The following is a 25633-nucleotide window of genomic DNA, read 5'->3' as shown; positions in this document are numbered from 1 at the left end:
ATAAGTGGAAATACTGACAAGATCATGAATCATACAATATCAGAGTAATGCAAAAAATGCAGTAAGTCCATGAATGCTATCAACTGTGCCAAAGCTATGTGATGCAAGGCATGAATGTTATCAGTCATACCAAGGCCATGCGATGCCAAATATAAAAATATAATAAAAAATGCTGAGGATGCAATGCAATATGCAAATCCTAACGAGCCATGAATACCATCAACCTTATCTAGGCTATATAAGTGCAAAAACATAGTAACCAAAAATGCTAAGTATAGGCTCCTCCCTAGCCGCACAGCCCAGTGAGTGGAAGAGACCTCACTATCCACCTGCTACGGGGTCCACCACAAAGGACTTCTATCCAAACCAGTCCTATACCTAAATTTGGATAGTCTGACTCAATGTGGTGAACTCCTGATCTTAGGTTAGTCGCGCGACCAACCGAAATCCTGGCCATGTGAAGGTACACGTGACAAATAGTTACGCACCACCAGCCCGAGTGGATAATGAATGAATAAATGAATGGATATGCAATTCCTGCTCAGTAAGTCCACATATCAGTGCGGTTGTTCTCTGGGAAAATCACCGGGGCTATTACACTTCACACCGACTGCCTCCTCCCTAGCTACACAGCCCTGCGAGTGGAAGAGACCTCACTATCCGCCTAGCCAGTAGTCTGCCAATACCTACTCGGCTCGTCGATAACGGACCCATTTACGAGCTGATCATACTAAGCCTAGCCTACAGCCCCCTCACTTGGGAGGATAAGGTCACACCCCCTTCCAACCGACCACGACACAGTGAGAGACACGACCTCATGGTATAGGCACCGGCGCTTATATTCCACTCGGTCTAGACATTGGAGCATCTCCTGGTCTCGGAGGATTCTGAGATTTTCACCCAAGGACATCCTAAGTGCCCACAGTGCTAGAACCAAGTATTTTTGGTGTCCCATCTAGTTATCCACGATGTGCCTATGGAGGCCACGACCCTGATGTCGCTAGGGCGTACAATGATCAAGTCACATATATGCGAGATGCATGAGTTACACTATCCAGTCATGCAGTAATCCAGCGCGTACGGTGCAAGAATGTGGGCACTATCTCATAAGGAGTCCCTTAAATAGTCTACCCAATGGCGTTTGCAATGATCAGTCACTACTCATATCAAGCATACATATGATGTGCATGGCATGAGTCATGAAATTATACTAAGCAGGTTATAAAGTAATGAGCTATCCTTACAATGCAGATGGGCCTAAACGGCCTCCACACAACAAGTATGGGCCTATTAATGGGCCCTAGAGAGAGTCATAATGCGGACATATAACCAACATTATTCTTACAATGTGGATGTCAAACCAACATTGCTCCCAAGGCATGACCCGCCCTAAATGTCATTACATAGACCATGGTGGAATCATATTCAATGGGCCTTATGTACATCCCATTGGGCCTCGACCCATGGGCCTCCAATACATCAAATGGGCCTCACAGCATGGGCCTCATGTATATCAAGGTGGGCCTAAATGGATGGGCCATAACTACACCAAGATGGGCCTCCTCAAATGGGCCTTATATATATCAAGGTGAGCCTAAACAGACGGCCACAAGTACATCAATGTGGGCCTCACCACATGGGCCATATGCATATCGAATGGGCCTCACCACATGGGCCATATGCATATCGAATGGGCCACACCAATGGGTCTTATGTACATTACAATGGGCCATATCCCATGGGCCTTAATACATCACAATGGGCCTCAACCCATGGACTCCAAATACATCACCATGGGCCTCAACCCATGGGGCCTAATACATCACAATGGGCCTAATTACATGGGCCTTATGTATATCAAATGGGCCATGCTAATTGGGCCCCATGCATATCAAATGGGCCATACCTAAAGATAAGTGGAGATAGTGATTTTCCACCATTAAAATTCCCAAGGCCCACCATAACATTTATTTTCTACCCAATCTGGTCATAAGGTCACATAGACCTGGATTAAGAGGAAACAAATTTCCTAATGATCCAAACTTTTGCGACAACAAAAGAATTGCATTGGCAGGAACTCAATCCTCACTACTTTTGCTGTGTGGTCCACTTGATATAGGGTCTGTCTCATTTTTGAACTGAAGCTTTAAAATGATCCTTCAAATGGTTGGACGGCTTGGATGCAACACATGCATCATGGTGGGTCACATACCTCATGGTAGGGTCCACATTGTGGCCCACCAGATAGAAGGACGGTTGGATATAACACAGACATGGTGGGGCCTACTGGCCATCCAGCGACTGCCTGGACGACATTGATAAAACACATACATGTGGTGTTCACCGTCCAATACCGTGGACGGTGCAAATAAAATATATACATCATTTTGAGTCCCACGTGGGGCCATCATAACATTTATTTTCCATCCAATCTGTTGATAAGGTCGCATAAACCCTGATGAATAGGAAAAATAAATTTCATATTAATTCAAAACTTCCGTAGCACCTAAAAAGGGTTCAATGGTAACTATTCAATCACCACTATTTCCTATGATGTGGGCCATCTGAGTCCCAAATAAAGCTGATTTTTGGAGGGGGCCCACTTCAGGAAAGGGCCCACTGAATGAACGGTGTGGATGAGAAAGATACATCATTGTGGGGCCCACAGCTGGGACCGTGGGTCCCTACCCGCCCGCCAAACGCAGCAGCAGACGCTGCCTTTTTTTTTTGTCTTTTCTTTGAAAAAATGAAAATTTTGGAGTTTTTTGTATGTGGGACCCACATCAGGTGAATCTAACCCATTCATTGCATTCCATGTCTCAAGATAGACCCAACAAGCTCAATATTCAATATGTTTTGGAGGTGTATAAAGATCAAAGTGCATTTTAACAGTGAAACCACTGTTTTCTAAGCTATGGCCCGCCAAATAGTTGGATTGACTTCATTTTTCGGCTCAACGCCTAAAATGACATGGAAAATGGAATGGGCGGCGTGGATTGGATTGATACATCAAGGTGAGGCCTGTAGGAGTGGTCCACACAAAGTTTTTTTTAAAAAAATCAAACTGACACTTTTGTGTGCTTGTCAGTACACAACACTGTAAGTTCACTCTTCAGTTTGTGGCAACGTCTAGCATCCCTGGACGCTGGACGGTTAGGTCGCACATATATTTAAGGTGGGCCCCACCCACAGACATGCTATTAGGGTGGGCTACCAATGGTTAGATGGTGTGGATAATACACACATCAAGGTAAGATCCATCCGAGTGGGCCACACGGCTATCTATCACAAAAAAAAGAGATGGAGAGAGAGAGAAAAAAAAGAAAGAGATCGAGTGATGGAGGGACCCCGCCACTATGGGCCCTCCCTTGTATGATTTACAACATACGTCGAGTGGGTCCCATTCCATATGGGCCCACCGATCAAAATCAACGGTGGAGATCCTTTCTCCACGGAAATGGAAGGTCTAGATGATCCCTTTTCAAGCTAGAAAGTAAACATTATGATGGGGTCCATGGAGAATGGCCCCATCATGGAAGGATATTGATAATCAAGGTGGGCCATCGGCCATATCTTAGGGTCCAAAGTGAGATCCATACCATCGATCAGTAGGCCTCACTTGGCCCATCATAAAAAAATGAAAACTAGCCTATAGAAGCACCCACCGTTCGATCTTCTTGGTCCATTGGAAAGCCGACCTCCTTGTGCTCCACTTTGATGGTGGATGATGAGGAATTAAGGGTTAGGATGAAGGATTTGAAATAGGAAAGTGGGCCACACAACACTCTTTTCTCTCATGAAAGACCATGGACGTCCACATTTTTTTACTCTCTTTGGTTGCTTGGAAATTGTGTAGAGAAAAGAGAGAGAGAGAGAGAGAGAGAGAGAGAGATGGGATGTAAGGAGAGAGAGTGATGGGTGAGGTGATGTTGTACTTGACATGTATGGGTGTGTAAGAGAGAGGGTGAGAGAGAGTTGACTTGGTGGTTGCTTGAGTTGTGGAGAAAGAAAGCATGGGTTGATTGATTGATTGATTTGAGTGATTGATTGATGGGACATGATGTAAAGATTCTCTTGGGATTGCAACCGCGCGGCGTTTCTTTGAAATAAACGCCGACCCACATCTCTCGACTAGGGTAACGGATCGGTGCATGAGTCGAGGCATTAGAACCACGGCGACAGTACAGTCGCAATGGTACAAGTCTCAGATTAAGCTGACTCGAATCTACAGGATTCGACTTAGGGTCACGCGCAAACATTGATTATCGGTCGCAGCTTGCCGAAATTCAACGGGAAGGATCGCGGGATTTGATGGAACAGTACGGGCTAGGATATGGGTCTTACATGTGGCAACTCCTTTGTGAAAGGATTCGCTACTATATGTGTTTTTTTAACTAACTTATTATATGTATATAATATGTATAGTCTAAGTGTTTGATAAAATGCTTGAGTGAGAAAATGCTTGATGTAATGTATTTGATGAGGGTGTTGAGATAAGATTCTAAATCCCCTTATCTATAGTTACAGTTTCTTTTATGTAATCTATCTTGCTACTATGTGATCTATGTATGGAATGCCTGTGTATGTTAACATGTGTACTACGTATTTGTTGAAATGCTTAAACGAGATGGATACTGAAATTAGTTGTCACATGCTGTCTTTGACTATCACATGTGAATGCCATTGCTTGAAGTGTGATTGGGGCTACAATGTAGTCCAGGCAATCGGTAATGGTTCACGGTCAGTGGCCAAACTGTAAGTCTACGTATGCTCGTACTAGTCGAGCTTATCAAGTAACTCGATTGGCCCAATGTATGTTCACCATGTATGGACGCTACTGTTTGAATCTAAGGTACCAAACTCACTAATGAAAAGCTCGTTTAACCTTGGTACCTCGATCCGCTAAGACTCATGAGCCGGGCATGGTGGTATGGGACACCGTGGTCGAGCTGTTGGCCTACGCTGGGGTGACGAGCCTCCCCGTAGTGTCCAATGAGCAACTCAAACTTGTGAGCCGAATACGGTGGTATGAGACACTGTATTCGAGTTGTCAGCCTGCGATCAGGTGATAAGCCCGTAGTGACCTTGAGTATATACTAGAACTACGTTAAGGTGACGAGCCTTTCCGTAATAACCTAGAGTATAAATTAGGCCTGCGCCGATGGTGACGAGCCTCTCTATAGTGACCTAGAACTACTATCGTATGTGATTAACTAGGATTGACGACCTTAGATAGATCATTGTTTGGGTAAATGATATAAAGGGAGGTGCCTTAGCTTCCCAATCCTACTGTATGAATATGCTTAATTAAGAACTTAGTTAATCACGCACATGCACCGCATTGCATGTGCCTTTGGCGTTGGAGTTGAGCACAGCGGGAGTGTTATATGTCACGATCGTGAGATGTTGTCGCAAGAGGGAGTGAAGGTGAGGGCATTTTATACTTGCATTAACAAGAGTACTTAGGACATGATTGTTGTTTTGCTTTATCATTACTGCTTACTGAATTGATAACATGTTAACCTTTGCTTTATAGCTCCACTGAGTTGATCACTCACTCCCATGTTCTGGGACGATGTTTGAACATAAACCAGACTCTGTTGTAGTTGCAGATGATGGCGATGCTTACAAAGCCGAGTCGGACTTCTACGATGATGAGGAGTTCTCTTATATGCAGCTATCAGGTGGGTCTATGTAAACCGTGTTCTGATTGACGGGGTTGCAGGGATGCTGTCTAGATGCCATTACACTTGTCGTTTTACATTTTAGAGCACCCATTTATATTTATTTTGTCCATTTAGGGAGTATACATGTATATATTTAGCCTGGTAACATGTTCACACTTTGGAGACTTACAACAGTTTATACATTTTATATAACTATCACAGTCTTTCGCTTGCGAAATTTAACGATCTCTAAAGTATGATATGTTGTTTGGTATAATCCCACTCATGTTTAAGGCACTAATATAGACAACATTTAATCATCATTTTCTATGTTGCATAAGTGATGTGTTGGAACTTAGGAGTTGGGCTCCCGCTCGACCCCCGATTTTCAGGTCGTTACAACAACCTACACCTAGGCTAACTGTTTATGCTCTCACGAGCAAGGGTCAACACAACACACCCACTTTTAGGCACACTGGCTAAGGATCTTCCATAAGACCCTAACTGTTTATGCTCTCCACAGAGCAAGGGTCAACACAATGCACCCACCACGTACACTCCTGCCGGAGGCCTCCTAGAGAACTTGCAAGGGGTGAAAAACACCTTAGACCCAATCCTACAAAGGAATGATGACAAGGGTACTCTGGATTTTGATAACTTACAGATAAGCAGATGAGTCCTTTTTAGTTCATTGACAAAGATCTCCTCCTTTGTTGATGAAGAGTCTTCTGCTTCCTTAAACCACAACTCAAAATATATACGAATGCATGACCATGGGTTGGGTCAAGGTTATGATGGAATCCTACTGTCAAATATTCTCCTATTAAGGAGATAGAGAGATTCCAATCATCTATGCATTCAAGACATCTCAGCTTAATGATTTGCCAGTAAGGTGGTAGCTGGAGGATCCTTGAATGCGGAAGTTCATTCCCCAATCCACTCTATTGAATATCAACGATGAGGGTGGATTGGAGGATGTACTTCCCTGAGAGAAAGGGCTTTGGGTATATGATCTAAGGTTAAACACTCAAAAACACTCTCTTCTTTCTCTACCAACAACAAAAGACAAGCTCTCTATATATAGGCAAAAAGTTCCAACGGATATAAAACGGTCACATTTATGACAGAGTTCGATATCATTGAACAGGGTCGATATCATCAAGCATATACTCTCGATTGCATCGACGGCAGCTCGATGACACGAACTCAAATGTCATATGCTTTTGAAACCTTTTACCAGTTGGTTGATGGAATCGAAACATGCGTCGATGTCATTGGATTTCGAACCCCGATTTCATCGACACGAGGTTCGATTCCTAGACATTTGAAAATGAGAGAGACAAAGATTTTGAAAATTTTCAGGTCAAGGATATGATCGAGGTACACTCGATAACATCGGAATTTGAATGTCGATGATATCGAAGGTCATGTCGATGCATCGATAAATCCAAAGATTTTATTAGTGAGCTTGCTGGACAGTTTATGTCCTTTCTCGATACCATCGATCCAGCCTCGATATCATCGATATTTGAATATCGATTCTATCGAGTGACCCTCGATCCTAGATAAAAACCACCTGAAAATTATTGCTGCCCGAGACCGATATCATCGAAAGCCTTCCGATATCATTGGTTTTTGAATTTCGAGGATATCGAGGAGTGTTTCGATATATCAAAGGTCTATATGATTTTCTGATGAAAAACAAGGACACATACACTCTACTGTCGATTTTATCGAGTCAACTTTGATAGACTCGAGTTTCAAATATCGATGATATCGATAGGGGTATCGATACATCGATAATTCCGTCCAGATGAATATGTGGTTGCTGGACATCTTTTGTCCTCATTTCGATGGTATCAATTGATCAACGAGGACCTCGACAGTACTTCTCGATTATATCGATAAGTCTATCGATAAATCGACAGAGGTAGAAAACTTAGAGATTTTTTGATATTTTAAAAAGTTTTCTAACTCAAAAACCCTATGGTATTCTAATCAATTTTTAAGGGTTTTAAGTACCTGGTGTTTTGGGACATGGGATGTGAGGCCTAGATTTACCTGTGGCAAGTTTGAGCACACATCCGGTTGAGGCTGACGGTTGATTGATCTTCCTATGAAGCTTCTCTGTCTTCGTGACTCAACATTCACGCTAATTGAAAAACCAGGGTACTTTCATCTTTGTGAAACCAGGTTTACCTGGTAAAGAATTCAAAAGGATTAGTACACAAAACATCAATGACTAGAAGGCTATGTCCAAACAAATTAAAGAATGCATAAGATTTGAAATGTATACTCCAAGCTGTATAGTTAACAGCAATTATCTAGATGCCAACACAATTGCATTTATTTGCCTCCATTAATAAAATTGATGGCTACCCTTAACACAGAGCATTAAAAGGAAAAAGATATACAATATCAATAACATAGAATAGAAAACCATCTGTGCCATTTGTAGTTTTAAAAGACACATGAGCATTAAAAGGCAAAAGATAACCAATATCAATAACATATAATAGAAAACCATCTGTGCCATTTGTAGTTTTAAAAGAGAAAGCCAATGGCATAAAATATATAGATGTGATCAATACAAGGAGCAAACCTTGCTGAGCACCAAGTTCAATCACATGTAACTTTGATGTAATTTGTCCTGCATTGGTGGTCTTTGAGGCAAAGGCAATAAGAATGGAAGGGTTTTCATTTCCAACAACCTGTTTAAGCCATGATGATCATAAAAAAAAAGTATCAAACCAAGTCAAACAACAGCAAACTGAACAATTTATGGGCAGGATATGTTGGTATGCAAGATGATAAACAAAATGAAGGAAAGGCCCACACCTTTAGTGAAGCAAATGATGCAACATGTGCTTCAAGAGCCTAACTATGCTGCTGATCCACAGAAAAAAGCTGCATATTCCCCTTCACCAGTTGTGGCCTCTACAAGCAAAATTGGAAGACAAAACAAAAGAATTAGAAACATAAAAAATTTTAAGGTTACAACGTAAAGGGATAGAATTTATTTTCAACTACTACTGAATTCAAATCTTATCACTTCCATGATTGAAGGAAACAAAAGATGTTAAGGAAGTAGGCCATCTGTTCCAGGGTAATATGAAGCAGAAAGCCGCATCACATGATAAGATCAAGCTCCTGGTAAACAAGCTCAAGTACTCTAAGGTGCATGGAAACAAACATAAAAGAATCTCTCCGACAATAAAACTACATGATCAATAAATTCATCGACTGTTATTTACAATGTTAAAATTAGCAATTAATTATTCATTGCTAATATTATTTCCAATAAATAGTTGCATAAAAATATGAAATTACCTGCAAAGGGGTTAGTTCAAACTATGAACGGGCATCATTCTCTCCTCTTTGAGCACAAACACAAGAAAGGCCTCTTCCAAGCCATGCCGCTGATCTTGCCAAAACCTCAGCTGTAGCAATATAAGGTTCCTCAGACTTAGAACTTTTCGATAAGATCTTCACTAAAATCACATTTCCGAAGGTGTTATTTACAATCAACAAGTTTCCAAGGGCATGAAACTTTCTTTGAAACCAAAATTGACAAGAACTGCATGTAGAAAGAAAATACCTAGATATCGATGGGTATTCTCCATCACCCTTTGTGGAATTCCTCATCGATATCCTTGTACTGCAGGAAATCTAGAATTTGAATAGAAAACTCAAAGATGCAAAAGGAAAACAGCAAATAAGCAGAGATGGAGAGGGATTTACATTCACTGCTTCCCACTCAGCTGCATAAACAGCACATAATATGAGTGGCTTATAACACCATATAGAGTACAGGACATATTCCAGGAAGCTTGCAGAAGCCATAAGTTGAGAACTTAGAAGAGGTCTATTCAGTCCTAGTGAACTTTAGAAATGGAATGGTCGAAGGAAATACCACATGAAATATTTCAGAAGTAAACAAGTCTGTTTAGCAATTTACAGCCTTCCCTGACATAACTATGAAAGAAAGACAACAAAAAGGTTTACACCCTTCAAAACATAATAGACTAAAATTTTCAGGATGGACTCAGAAATGCAAGCATCATCAACTAGAAGGTCAAGAATCAAGAGACAATCTTTATATGATCTTCGGACATGAAATCTAGGATAAACCATCATACCTTTCAACTCAGGCTTCCTTTCGACTTTTGTCTTATTCAACCTATTCATTATCTCATTCAGGTGCTTCTCTACTCTCACGGTGCGGACCTATACACAAGCATCATGACCAGTTAGAATTAGAAGGCCCTATCTCTTCACACAATAAATTTTTGCTCAGTATGCAGAAAGAAGCAAGCTGCACAATGCAAAATCATTCATGCTAATGGAATCTCAAAGGATTGATATGATAACTACTGATATGATCTAATTTATAAGTTTTTACATAATAGCTTATGTCAGATTACAGGTAGAGTCAGTAGGACTTGTTGAGAAAATTTTCAAGAAAATGAAGAGTGTTAATTAGACAATTCTGACTGTGAAAACAATTCCCTATAGGAAATTTTCAAAACAAATCCAACAGTTAGAGAAATAACATAATGCTAAAGGTAAGATAAATTCCTAACGATAGAAAAATAACATTTTAATGCTAAAGTAATATTTAGACAATGTAGGAAACTTAAAGAACCATGAATTCCAATGGTTTTAACAAACAAGCATCAATGAAACAGGGGCTAGGACTGCTCAACTAATCTGATTTTCGAACTGTAACTTAGCAACAATGGTTTCCACAATGTAAAACCATAAGCCCATCTCATCATTACCAACCCAACAAGAGGCAAAACCCACAATAAAAACATCAACAAAAATAAAATTAGACAAAGGTAGAATGCAACAAAGATAGACACCATTGAGTTTCATCGGGTGCAAAGTGAAAAGCATTTCTTATACATGTGGTACATGTGTACAATGATCAGGACAATTGCTTTGTGGTCACCAGGTGGACTGCCCAAACCCAAAATGCAAGGCAATCCAAATGGGTGGCCATCTGGTCAGTGGCCTTAAAAGGTACAATTAACTAAAAATACAAACATCCATCCACATTCAACTGGCGAAACTTGCCATAAATGGGTGGTTAGAGCAGTCCAATCTTTGTGCAGATGAGTAACGTAAGAGCACATGGAAGGCATCGAGGACCTGTGCCAAAACAAATGTGAAAGAAGAGTTACATCTTTCAACAAACAGCGTCATTTTCAAACTAAGCATACTTAAATGAGAGAAACTGGATTTTTAGAACTAATTTGAGAAATGACAAGATTTGATATGCTATATGAAATTGCAAACACTTTCACATAGATGAATGCTCCAGAAACCGAAATAAGATAATTAGCTAGGAATGTTGTTTTACAATATGGAATTTTTACATAGAGAAATCTAGGATCCATAAATACATCAAGAACTTGAATTGTTAACAGTCCAATCTAGGATCCAGGTCATCTATATAGACCGTAGATTATGGGAACTCTAGAAATGAGGAGAATAATAGTTAAGGAACCCAAAAGAAAAATCTCTATTCTTGAAGTTCTCCCCTAAAATTTCTAAAGTTATAAGTACTAAATTACAAGTTCCAGTGAAAAGAAAGCCACAACATGATATGATGCTACTTGCCCCAAGTACATTTACAACTAGGATGACAAAAATATGAGTGAGATAGTAAAATACCACATAAGCTTCCAAATCATTGCACCTCTTTACATTGTTCTATTTTAGTAATTGGAATATGCCTCTTTGGACAAGGTATGTTGGGTTGTTCTTCAACATTATTAAACCGAAATGTAGGCAAGAATATCAAAATAAATTAGTTTAGTATGACAAGAACCTAAAAAAAGACAGAAATTGTAGATGAAGCCAAAAGATTATCAGGTGAAAATAAAAATGAAGCAAATAGATACGATGTTAACAAATATGTACACTTGATATATAGTGAGCTCGAAAGTTGAATCTGTGCACCTTCAAGATCTACCTAAATTTGTGAGCATGAAATTTATCTTTAGAGTTGTTTAACATGTTGCTCTACAATGGGATTCTCACATCCCAGTTCCCAATCCAGAATGATGCACCCATGCACAAGCCTTAACCGAAATGCATGCACTCTCTCTCTCTCTCTCTCTCTCTCTCTCTCTCTCTCTCTCTCTCTATATATATATATATATATATATATATATATATATATATATATATATCAACAATACTGAGAGAACAATGCCCTTTATGAAAGAATAACAGAAACAAATGTTAAAAATTCATTTTTCCCAAATTTTTTGGGGATTATATTCCTAAGAGTACTTGGAAGTTGATTGGGAAAAAAAGATGATTTGGGTGGGGAAATCGAGATTAGAGTGAATACCAACCAGAACCCAATCAGTGAGACATAAGTCAATCCTATGCAACTACTTGGACCTATAACAAGATTGAGAGAAATAGAAAGAGGCAAAATCAACTATCAAATTCCATATTTATAATCACTTACGGGTCTAAGTCTTCAAGAACTAGACCGGAACCTAAAAGGACTCGGGAACTCATGAGATCCAACACAATTAACCAAGTATGGAACTGTAGGAACCAAACACATTTAATATTTAGGAAAAAAAACATCTCTTAAGCCATATGGCATTGTCACGTATCTCAAGCAACTTGTTTAGGATGTTCTTCTCATAACTGTCTTGTTTTATGGTAACATAACCTGAATTTTAAAAGGGTCCAATTTATTGGCCTTAATCTTGTTAAAATCAAGTCATATTCGTGGGTTGGATTCATCGAGTACCCCTAGCTTTGGATACCCATTGACAACCCTACGAGCCCTAGTGTGACTCGTTTGATAAACAGGTCAAATTTGGGTCGGGGGCCAGTATTAATTCATTAAATTATTGGGTCAGCTGCTTTCGATTTTAACATAACTTAGACCAAACCCGAATTTTTTGTGTCTAGGTCTAAAACAACAGCTGTATTCTTAAATGGGTCGGGTACAGGGCACCCCTTGACCCAACCTAACCCAACCATTTGCACTCCCTATTTTACTAGATGACTATTGTTGTCTCACTTTACTAATCTGAAGGGCCCAAGAATGTTTAAACCTATTTCAAAATATCAAAAACAATAAAACAAATTGATGTTTTGACTGTTAAAACCCTACCCGCCCGCATAGATTATTAATTAGTTAGGCTAAATGTTCTGCATATACCACCTTTTGATTGCTATGACTTTCACTTTACTTCTTTCATAGTTTTAGAAATTGCTTCCAGTTTCACCACTCTTTAAGAAGGGCAACATCTACAGGCGGGTATATATAGGTGGCTACTATGTTTCTGTTACTACTATTCTGTTATGTTGTTTTTTGTTATATACATTTTGCATTTTTTTAGTTTTCTTAATGGGTCTATTCTTATCTCAGGGTCGTTGTCTCTCATGGCAACAAAATTGTTCCAACTCATCAATGAGTGCAAGATCTTGGCAACATGGTTCTTTTGGAGAGGTCCCAATGCCTACTGGACTACTTGGTGAGCATCTTTATAAAATTATCCCTCAGCATGCAACCATGACCTACTTAATGAGCCCATCAACTTACATATTTGAACGATAACTTTATTCCACTAGTACTTAATGGTCCCATCAACTTACCTATTTGATGGACAACATACATATTCGACTAGTCTGTACATCCAATCCCTTATAGACATCATGCCTTATACATGAGTGGACTTCACATAACTCTTAGAGAACTTTGTTGAAAGGGTTGTTAACGAGTTGAGTTCGTGTTTCCTAGTACCCCTGTTGTCATGCCCCAAACCTAGAGATCGGACTCACAGGAATCCCGATCGTCGAATCTGGTGCTGATAGCCCCCGTAGTACCCCATTCTCGGCTCCCAGTACTCATACGCCAGATTCTTATCCTGTGATCTTACAAGGAGGATTTTTCAACATACATTTATCTCATAATAAGCATAACCACAAGTTTACCCAAATCACAAAGGTAACATCATCATCACATATCCACTAATATAAACATTTGAATACAATGCTGAAATGGAAATACATATATTAAAATCAAAGCTCCATAAGACCGCTGCATGCTCCAAGCTCAACGTTGCTGCAACCTAACGTCACCTGCACACATCTATCGTGCATAAGCATATAGAAAGCTTAAGGGTGGTGTAAGTGTATGCATAAGATAAGTGTCAAGTATTCAATATAATGTCATAATCATACAATATCGAAAACACTGGTAAGATCATGAATCAAACAATATCAGAGTACGTAATACAGATCAGCTATGCATATGAGGAGTCATAAAGAGCCAAATATCAGATGCCGAGGATGCAATGCAATATACAATTCCTGATGAGTTCATGAATACCGTCAGCCGTATCTAGACCATATAAATGCAAAAACACAGTAACCCAAAACGTCATATGCCGGGGATGTAATGAAGTATGCGGTGCGAATGGAATGACCATGCTGGAGTGAAGTCGGGATGATAGTACGTAGTATCGCAAGAAATGGGATTTACCACAAGGGACTTCTATCTAAACCAGTCCCATACCTAAATTTGGATAGTCAGACTCAATGTAGTAAACTCCTGATCTCAGGTTAGTCGTGCACCCCAACCGAAATCCTGGCCATTGCAAAGGTATATGTAAAACATAATTACGCACCACCAACCTGAGTGGATAGTAAATGAACGAATGAATGGTATGCAACTCCTACTCAATAAGTCCACATATCAGTACAGTTCATCTCTGGGATCATCACAGGGGTCCAGTACACTCTACATGCAAATCATCGCCCACTGACACATGACCATGCAAGTGGAAGAGACCTCACTATTGGCCTGGCCAGAAGTCAGCCAATATCTACCCGGCAAGTCGATAGCGGACCCATTCATGAGCTAGTCAAACTCAGCCTAGCTATGCCCCCTACCCTCAGGCAGGTAAGGCCACACCCCCTCCCAACCGACCATGATGCAGTGAGAGACACGGCCTCCTAGTATTCGGCACTCGGGCGCTCATGCATCTACTCGGTCTCGACGTTGGGGCATCTCTTGACTACGGAGGTTTAGGAATTTTCACCCAGGGATATCTATGATGCCCGTATGCTAGAATCAAATATTTTCGGTATCCCATCTAGCTATCCACGATATGCCTGTGAAGGCTATGGCCCTGATATCAGTAGGGCATACAGTAGTCACAACACATAATTTCATATGCATGAGTCATACAATCTAGTTATACATCAATCTTGCGTATACTGTGCGCTCATGTGAGACAATCTCCGCCTATCAGGGAGTCTGATAACAGCTTGCCCAATGATATATGCAATAGTCAACCACATCTCATAACAAACATGCAGATGATGCATATGGGCATGTATCATGATGCTATATTGTCACATACTCATAATCGGTATCAATAACTGACATTGTCAATCGGCCTCGACAATGTGGACATTTAACCAACATTGCCTCTAAGGAATGGCTCGCATAGAGCCTAACATATAGTGGACCCATGGCCTCACACAAGGGCCTAATATACACACCATGGGCCTCACTCAAGAGTTTAATATACATCACGATGGGCCTCTCACATGAGCCTAATATACAACACAACGGGCTCCATCGCCTAGCCCTCAAATGCAACACAATGGGCCTCATCACATAGGCCTCAAATGTATCAAGCCAAGGCCGAATGCTCATCAGAATGGGCCTCAAATATGGGCTGCATATACATTACAATGGACCTCAGCAATCAGCCTCGATATCCGGCATCGACAATCGGAGTTGGCCTTGATAATAATCGGAATCGGCCTCAATAATCGAAATCATCCTGGATAGTAATCAAAATCAGCCATCGACAATCGGATTGGCCATCGATCACGACAATCGGAATCGACAATTGGTCATGAAAATCAGAATCAGCAATCGGCCATGAAAATCGAAATCGGCAATCGGCCATGACAATCAGAATCGTCAATCGGCCATGAAAATCAAAATCAACAATCGGCCATGAAAATCGGCAATCGGCAATCGGCTATGAAAATCAGAATCGGCAATTGGCCCCGACAATCGAAATCGGCCATGAAAATTGAAATTGGCAATCGGCCATGATAATCGGAATCGGTAATCGGCCATGAAAATTAGAATTGGCAATCAGCCATGACAATTAAAATCGGCAATCGTCCTCAACAATCAGAATCGACCTCAATAATTGGCCTCGATAATCGAAATTGGCCTCGATAAACGAAACGGCCTTAACAATCGAAATTATTATCGACAATCAGAATCTGCCTCGATAATCGGTCGAACAAGGCCTAAGGGAAGGTCACAATGTGGACATTAAACTATCATCGCCCATCAATGTGGACATTTAACCAACATTGCTTCCAAGGAGTAGTCCACATAGAACCAAACACATAGTGGGCCCACGACCTCGCACAAGGGCCTAATATACATCATCATAGGCCTCACCAAAGGTTATGAATATAGCACAGCGGGCCACATGATATGGGCCGCACTAATGGGCCTCATACACATCAGGGGGGCTGCATCAATGGGCCTAATACCATGGGTTCAAATATACAACAAGTGGGCCTCGTGGGTGGGTCACAAATACATCAAGGTGGGCCTCACAGATGGGCCACAAGTACGTCAAGGTGGGCCTCATGGATGGGCCATAAACACATCAAAGGTGGGCCTCATGGATGGGCCATAAACACATCCAAGGTGGGCCTCACGGATGGGCCATAAACACATAAAAGTGGGCCTCATGGATGGGTCATAAACACATCCAAGGTGGGCCTCACAGATGGGCCATAAACACATCAAAGGTGGGCCTCATGGATGGACCATAAACACATTGAGTGTGGGGTCTACGTCCCATGGACGGCATGGAATGAAACACATCCATCAAGGTGGTTCCCACCTATCAAACAGATGGATAGTAAAGAGTGAAACACATACATCATGGCAGGCCCACCGTCCCATCCTAGACGGTGCGGTAGATACATCACCAAGGTGGGCCCCACATCTAGGGATGGACGATGTGGATACAATAAATACATTAAGGTGTGGCCCATCGTCCAAGTTCGCTAGGTGTGAATACAGTAAATACATCAAGGCGGGTCCACGGCATCACTGGATGGTGCGGGAGAAACACGTACATCACGGTGGTGTTCCACCATCCCACGTTCGGATGGATGATATGTGCAAACATCATGTGGGTCTCACTAATCTAGACGGTGTGCACAGCGGGTGGGTGTCCACTGTCCAGACTATGGATGGTATGGATACAACATATGCATCATGGATGGGTTCACGCACATGGCTCACCAGAGATTTGAATCTACCACATTAGATGGTGTGGATGTGCACATCAACTGGAGCCTACAACCTAGACGGTCTGATAAAGCACAAACGTCACTATGCAACCCACCATCCAGGGAGATAAAACACATGTATCATGGTATGGTCCACGGCTCAGATGGACGGTAGTGATAACACACTTATATTATGGTGGAGGCCCACCAGGTGGGTGGCATGGATGCTAAGGTGGGGCCTACACAGCACCATCCAGCAACTGGACAGTGCATATACAAACATACATCATGATGGATTCCATAGCAGTGGATGGTGTGGATTTATTCCCACGTACAGCAGCCCAGCTGCTGACACCGTGGGTAGGTCCCACGTGGTGCCCACCATCCCATATATATATTGGGTATACATAATATGTATATTATATTATTATATATTATTATTATTATTATTAAATAGCAACCAGCATCCACATAGATTGACGCTGGATGAAACACATACATCGATGTGGCCCACCATCCAAGCCATGGACAGTGAGGATCCACATGTTCATCATGGTGAGGTCCACCATGATATGGACGATGTGGATGAAAGACACACATGCCAAGTGGGTCCACACGTGTGGGACCCACCAGCAATAAATGGGCAGTGGAATATAACATATACCTTGTGACTAGGGCCCACAGAACTGACATCTTATAGCAGCTACAGCTGCTGGTCGATGGTTGGATCTCACACAGCAGCAAGTAGCAAGTGGGGTCTACAGCTAGATGGAATGGATATAGAATAAATACTTCAAGGTGGATCTCCACAGTCTAAGCAGTGGATGGTGTGATATCATACACAAATCAAGGTGGCTGCCACCGTCCAGTACATCTGGACGGTGCAGATTAGGTACATCAATCAGGGTGGGGCCATGTCCAGATGCTGGAAGGTCTGGATATAACACATACATGGGCCCCACGTCCATGCAATGGATGACATGGATATACGTCACTATGGGTCCAGCACCGTCCATAAGCTGTTGGACGGTGTGGATTTACATGCATCATGTGGGTCCAGCACCGTCCCAGGGTGCTGGACGGTGTGGATCCAACACACACGTCTGGTGGATCCCTTATTCAACACCATCCATCAAGGTGGACCATTACACAAGGAAAAAGAGAAGAGGGAGAGAGAAAAAAATAGAGAAAAAAGAGAGAAATCAGTGAAGGGGAGGGACCCCACCACTATGGGCCCTCCCTATACAAAGCATACATCAAAATGGGTCCCACCATATGTGGGCCCTCAAATCATAAAATTAAATCACCTAACTTTGGATCTCCTCTTCCTTCTTCCGCCAATGCATGTTAGAGCTCCAAGGAAAGAATTTCAATGGTTGAGATTGATCATGAAGGGTGGGATTAGATGGTAAAAAGGTGGGCCACACAAGCTTCTCTCCCATGGAAGCCATGGACGGTTGCTTGGAGAATGAGGGAGAGAGAGATGAGAGAGGGTTGTAAGGAGAGAGAGGGATGGGTGAGTGAGTGATGGAGTGATGGGGAGTGAGTGATGTGTACTTGACATGTAAGGGTGTGTAAGAGAGAGAGAGAGAGTTGACTTTTGTGGGTTGTTTGTACTTGACATGATGTGTACTTGATTGATGGGATTGATGGGATTGATGTGATGTTCTCTTAGATTTTGCAATTGCGCGGCATTTTCTCGAACTGAACGCGAGCCCACACCTCCTGGCCCGGGTATCGCCTCGGTGCACGAGACGTGGCATCAGAACCACGGTAATGGTGCAGTCGCACTGGTACCGTCTTGGGTCGAGCTGACTCAAGAATACGGGATACGACTTAGGGTCATGCGCAACCGTCGATTACAGGTGGCGGGTTACCGGAATTCGATCGAGAGGACCGCGGAAGCCTACAGAACGGTACGGGATAGGATACGGGCCTAACACTCGTACCTAGGCCTAGCTAACCCAAATGGGTTCTTTCCAAGTTTAAGTCTAGTTTTGAAAACCCAGAACCAAATCCAATCAAGTTTAGGTATCTCCTAGGGTACCTGTTAGAATATCCTAACAGTAAGACACACATGGGCTTTGCAAACCTCGGGTCCCAATTTGAGGGAATGATAAAATCATGTAGCCATAACCACTATCTCCAATCTAGTTGATGTGTTTCATTTGCATAAGTAGAAGCCATCGCTCTTTGCTCTTGCCTTATGCTCATTCCAACAAACTTATCTTGCCTCAGGGATGTTTTGAAAACATGTTGCTACTTTTTTACATACTTCATTTAGCTTTTGTGGAGAGAACTAGAAACATTTTATTTGGGGTTATCTTTATGAACTAAAGAGACAACATGCTTGGTAAATAACATCTAGATGGCATAGACTTTTTGCTTGCCAAGAAGGGGCATATTGCCCTCTATTGGTTGCAGGTTTCTTCATACTCTCTAAAGTGATTCCTTTTCTTTAACGAAGTCTAATTATTCATAGTAACAAATAAATAGAAACTATTGAACACGAGGATATGAATGACAAGTCTTCATAAGTGATGGTAAGAAATTTCTACAAACCTCAAAAGTAAACATTGTAAAACATAATTGACATAATGAAGCTACTAGCAAAGAGCATTGGCTTTGAAGTTCAAACCCAAGCATTAAAAATGAAAAATTTTAAAAAAAATATATATATAAAATCCATGAGTGCATTCACTTACAGTTGAAGTCCCTTGGTCGATGACACCATGTTTACAAGTTAGATCAAGAGGCCTTTCCAGCAATCACAAATACTAGTGCAAAAATAAAAGAATGCATATGAAGAGATGGCATATAATGGTAAATATATAAAACTTAGCATTGTAAGGGAGACACCCATATCCATAATAGCACAATGTTTTATACATTATTCATCCATTAAATCACAAACCTTGCATGTATAACTAGTATTTCTTACTCAATTTCTTTCTATCACAATGGATAGTTATCATATGCCATTAAAACAAATGATACACGTCCTGTAATATGCAAATTCACATGATTCTTACCACACAAAAGAATCAACCGTGCAATCTCCCAAGACATTTAACAAAGGCTTAGGACGCAACATATGGTATTTAAGCTGAAACACTTTGACGCCATCAAATGAGTGTCAAAATACTTTTTAATTAGCAAAACAAGCCCAATAAATGAAGGAATTCTCCAAATCTTGTACTGGGATCATAGTCATGCTCCTAATAACACAAGCAAGAGATAGAAGGGAGCATAGACAAGTAACTATTTTCAAACAGTAGGAAGCCTAAATGTCTAGAAAGAAAGAAATGGGAGCAATTACTTAATAGCAATAGCAGGAGTGTCGTCCCTAGGTAGAAAATTTCTATTAAAGGATCGCCCAAACAATCTATATCAATGATCAAACTTTTTCTATTAAAGGATCTCCCAAATCAAGTTTTTTTAGAGGGTTGGGAAATGGAAGATTGGACCATATATGATAAAACCTTCTTCTGATGTTTAAAGATATTCTAACTAGGTCAATCGCTATGATAAAGGAAGCACCATCATACCACAAAGCCTGAAATGTGTATGCAAGTCCAACACAAGTGGTCTCTATTCCAAGGTATGCATTTTAATATTTTCATGCCTACTTAACCATATCCCACAAATGGGGTATTTGTTAGTGGAGTTTCAAATACAACAATTCTTTCGTAGATTACTCTCAACGCTTGATAGGATAAAGATACACGAACAAAAATGAATGGAATGTCTTTTGCTTAAGGACTTCTAATAGAGAAACTTCCAAAGGAGTACAAAAAAAGCAACCTTTTGGAACTAGACATCCTTATGGTTAATTGAATAATAAAAATAACAACATTTACGATGTGAAATAACCAAAACTCCATTCGAGTTCCATAGTTTCAAAAGTAAAGATACTCTCTCAACACTTAGGATAAATATTCACAAACAAAATGAATGGAATGCCTTTTGCTTACGGACTTCTAATAGAGAAACTTCCAAAGGAGTATAGAAAAAGTAACCTTTTGGAACTAGACATCCTTATGCTTAATTGAATAATAAAAATAACAACATTACGATGTGAAATAACCAAAACTCCATTGGAGTTCCATAGTTTCAAAAGTAAGATACTCTTTAAGCTATCTTGAGAGTAATGCTCTATGTAAACTATAGCATTTGAAAACACTCTAGAAATGTTCAAGGCTCCAATAGTGTTATTTCTTCTCTTAATTTGTCTCAGACAAGCAAAGACAATACAGAGATCAATTGCTTAGGGATGAGTTATAGTAGGAGCAATTGTTGAAGATGCCATATGATCATGGATGGGTGATCGTAGTTGTGATGCTAGTTTCACAGGCATTATGAGCACAAAAGGGCCCGGGAAAAAATAATTTAACTGAAAAAAGAAAATTACCCTAATTCAAGAAACAAGCTACTGCATAAGAAGAGTGCCACCATTTGTATAAAAAGTTTATACAACAAGGTGACAGTATCAAAGTTAGATTGGTCATGGTCTTACTTTCAAATCCTCAACTTTACAAAGGGAATAGATTTCAAAGGAGTTCAGAGAAGTACCCTTACTATTAGAACTAGACATCCCTCATGTTAATTGGCCAGACAAAACAAAAAAAAAAAAAAAAACAACATTATGATGTGAGAAAAGCAACAAACTATTGGATTTCATAGTTTCAAAAGTAAAATATTTTCTAAGCTCTCTTGACAGTTAAGCTCTATGTAAAGTCCAGTATTTGAAAACACCACATAAGAATCAAAGGCTCCAACGACACTAGTTCTTCTCGATATTTGGGTCAAACAAACAAAACAATACACGTGAACTATTGGATTCCATAGTTTCAAAAGTAAAATATTTTCTAAGCTCTCTTGAAAGTTAAGCTCTATGTAAAGTCCAATATTTCAAAACACCACATAAGAATCAAAGGCTCCAACGACACTCGTTCTTCTCAATATTTGGGTGAAACAAACAAAACGATACACATGCATAAACGAAATAGAAACAATTTCTCAATGACACAGGTTGTAGGATGTTAGTTGTTTTCACAAACATCAAAAGCATGAGCGCGCATGAAAAAAAAAATATTTTAAACGAAAGAGAAAACGACCTTAATTAAAAAAAATGAACAATTGCTTAACAAGAGCAGGACTGCCACCATGTGCACATATAGTTTATGAAGCAAGATGACACCATCAAAGTTAGATTGGTCACCGTCATGATTTGACCTTGAAATCAAAAATATTTCTTGATGAGATTTTAACAGACCATTAGTGAGGAGTTCAAAAAAGTACCCTAACTATATAGAAGCAATTAAGAAGTGATACAAGTTGTAGGATGAATTTAGCATGCCATTAGCGAGGAATAGTGATGAAACGTCAAGATTTTGAGAGTCTTCAGCTGATAGGATAAACAACTTTCTGCAACACACTTAATGTCACTACCAATAAGCCCTTTCTTAAAGAGAATAACTTTCAAAGGAGTTCAAAAAAGCACCCTTACTATTAGAACTAGACATCCTTCAAGTTAATTGGCCAAAAAAAAAAAAAACATCATTATGATGTGAAGTAACCAACAAACCATTGGATTTCTTAGTTTCAAAAGTAATATATTTTCTAAGCTCTCTTCAAAGTTAAGTTTTATATAAAGTTTAACATCTAAAAACTTCTCGTTACACTCTCTTCATTTTCTAAGCTCCTTCAAGTCTTTTCTTCTCATTTTTGTACCCTTTCTTGCCATTCTAATTTTGCTATAGCAATGATGACAAACACCACACTTGTAATTTTTGAATTTTCTTTTATTTTATAACCACATGGTGTCTTAGCCCCTTTCAAGCGAGACTATTCCATGCGAATGCACACAACACCTGCCAACCATGTGCATCAGGTATTCCATGGGAAGGGGAACAAAACCAAACTCGTGTTTTAGGGAAGCAAACCCACTATTCCCTGCGAATGTACACAATCACCTGCCAACCACGTGAATCGGGTAATCCACGGGAAGGGAAAGCAAACTGAACTCTTGTTTTAGGGGAGCAAACCCACAACCAAAGCCATACACCTAAACTTGTGACGGGTAATCCACATGAAAGGGGAATCAAACTTGGAGTAAGCAATTTTTATACAGGGTAATACTGTCTACCCATATGAGGACTTCGATAAAGCAGCGCTGACCCGCGTTTCCTTCCCAAACATGGCAGCAGCCGTTTCGCACCACGTACGAACGGACGACGTCCGTTTTACGGATCGTTGTGGGCCCCACTCAACCCCCAGTTTGATGATCCAAACCGTCCATTGGATCCGTAGGATGGCTAAGACCCTCACCTAGGTGTTTTTTCTCCACCATGCAACCTATCGCGCGTTCCTAGCCGCTTAACGCAGAACGGGCGGTGAAATTCAAAAATACAGTGGACCGCATCAACGGACAACCAAAACCGTCCATCTCCAACCAGAATTCCGAGACGAATCCAACCGACGGAGTGGATTTCCTCCCCAGCATCATTCAGGGCCTCCACCAACATCCCAGCCGAGCTCTGTTCGCGCAGCCGGGACTTCCGGGCCGTTCCTTGATCAAGACAGCGATTGAATCAGCAATCCAGACCGTTCATTCGCATCAACAGGAAGCCGTGACCACCACCAAGAAGGCCGATTTTGGTTTTGGACAATCAGTCCTCCAAAATCTCAAGCAAAACGCGGGTCCTCCGCCTGTCACTGCGAAACGTGTTTATTTCCGACTCCAACACGGCTTCTGGTGCGGAAGGCTTCCGCATGGAGGATGGAAAGCGGGCTCGGACGAGAGTACTATATAAAAACGAAGGAAGAAAGGAGAAAGGGCAGGTTTTTTTTGAGTTTGGAGGAGTGGGAGAGGTGGCTGCCGAACGTGGAGCAGGAAAAAGGAAGAAAGAGAAGACGAGAGGGAATGAGAGAGAGAGGGAAAAGAGTTTTCCTCTAATGTTACGTTTTAAATAGCAATCTTGGAGAGAGAGGTTTTCCTTTGTTTTTCCTTTATTTCCTTCCTTTAATGATTTTTTTTCTTCTCCTTTTTAGTTAGAATTTAATCCATATCATGTTCGGCTAAACCCCTTAGCTGAGGGCTGGGATAGTTTGATGGGAAGATTTTTTGGAGCCTTTAATTCTATTTTAAATTGAATAGATTTGGTATTGGGTTGATTTTATGGGAATATTTTTTGTTTTCTTTAATGGCATGTTGTAACCGAAATTACAATAGATCTCTGCAATGGCTTTGAATATTCCTTTCCTTTTTATGTTTACGACGTCAGGAGAACCCTGTTGTTCATCATTGTCCCATGGGCATGGTAGGATGACAATTCCCTTCCTAACCTTCATAATCATGTTGATTGATTAGTAATTAGTTTAATTTTTCTTGTTTGCTTTGTCTCATGGGCATGGTTTGGTGATGGAATCCATTCTAATTCATCCATTCTTCATCTTTTGAAACCTATATCAATGGCAGTACAGTAAATTCTCATAATTTGTGATCCTGGCATACGATCTCCCTGATCTCTACAAGTGGATCCTCTGAATCCCTAGTTCCCTTTCTCTGAATTCCTGAAAGTCTTAGATAATTCTTCCACAATTATTCCTTAAAATATATTTCGTTTAAATTACATCTTTTAGTTTCATTATAAAAAATGTTTTTAGAATACGTACCCTGTGGATTCGACCTCGGTGTTTCCGAGTTTATTACTACATCAAAACCCTAAGGTTAAACAGGAGACACCGTCTGGTTAAAGGCATGACTTGTTAGTGAAATTAATTAGTTTTAGAATTAGGTTAGGATTAGATTTTACTTACTTTAGGATAGAAGTTTTTATTTTATTTTATCATTTTTAGAACTTAACCGTCTTCGTTTTGTAGGACCTTCGACATAAGTTCTAAATTGGTCACATTCCTTCCTAATCTCTCTCGCTTTCTACCTTTTAGAATTAGGTTTAAATTTTGAAATTTTTAATTCTAGAACTTTTTCTATTTTTAGAGCAATGTTTATTTTTAGAAACTAGGGTAGTTATTTCCCTTTCTAGAAAAATCCTCTAATTTTCAAACTTTTCTCTTTTGTTTTTCACTTTCTATTTTTAACTCTTTTTAAAATCTAATTTGTTTCCTCATTTATTTTTAGGATTTTTGTTTAGAAACTAACCTTCTTATTTTGTAGGCCTTTAAGATAGAAATCTCTAATTTGGTAAGCTCTTTCACTACTTCCTATCTTTCAGTTCTCTTAATAATCTACTTTCTAGGTAGATCCTTCCTAATTTAGTTTAGATATCTCCACTTTCTTTTAAGAATTCATTCTTTTAGAAATTAATTTACTGCTATTTTTCTTTTTAGAATCTAACTTATTTTTATTTTATTTTGCAGGTTTTTAACTTAGGACTTCAATTTGGTCATTTTCTAAGCTCCTTCAAGTCTTTTCTTCTCATTTTTGTACCCTTTCTTGCCATTCTAATTTTGCTATAGCAATGATGACAAACACCACACTTGTAATTTTTGAATTTTCTTTTATTTTATAACCACATGGTGTCTTAGCCCCTTTCAAGCGAGACTATTCCATGCGAATGCACACAACACCTGCCAACCATGTGCATCGGGTATTCCATGGGAAGGGGAACAAAACCAAA

At 40.2% G+C, this 25633-nt stretch overlaps 1 long non-coding RNA gene across 4 annotated transcripts in view; it reads right to left on the bottom strand.

Annotated features, from left to right (window-relative positions):
* Nucleotides 1–7839: 7839 nt before the first annotated feature.
* The window catches only part of LOC131216872 (uncharacterized), a 76672-nt gene continuing 58878 nt past the window's right edge, over nt 7840–25633 (bottom strand). For 2 of the 4 annotated variants that reach the window (XR_009157076.1, XR_009157078.1), the window contains 5 exons: nt 19697–19768; nt 8997–9106; nt 8505–8603; nt 8269–8377; nt 7840–7865 (listed from right to left, as the gene is read on the bottom strand). This is a non-coding gene — a long non-coding RNA (uncharacterized LOC131216872). Of the gene's footprint in view, nt 7866–8268; nt 8378–8504; nt 8604–8996; nt 9107–19692; nt 19769–25633 lie in introns of all 4 variants that reach the window. The other 2 variants (XR_009157077.1, XR_009157075.1) reach the window with 2 other exon arrangements.

Source organism: Magnolia sinica, chromosome 10 (genome assembly GCF_029962835.1).
Source record: "Magnolia sinica isolate HGM2019 chromosome 10, MsV1, whole genome shotgun sequence".
NCBI classification, from domain to species: Eukaryota; Viridiplantae; Streptophyta; class Magnoliopsida; order Magnoliales; family Magnoliaceae; genus Magnolia; species Magnolia sinica.
Note: the sequence above shows the minus strand (reverse complement) of the source record. Positions and strands in the feature narration are given on the sequence as shown.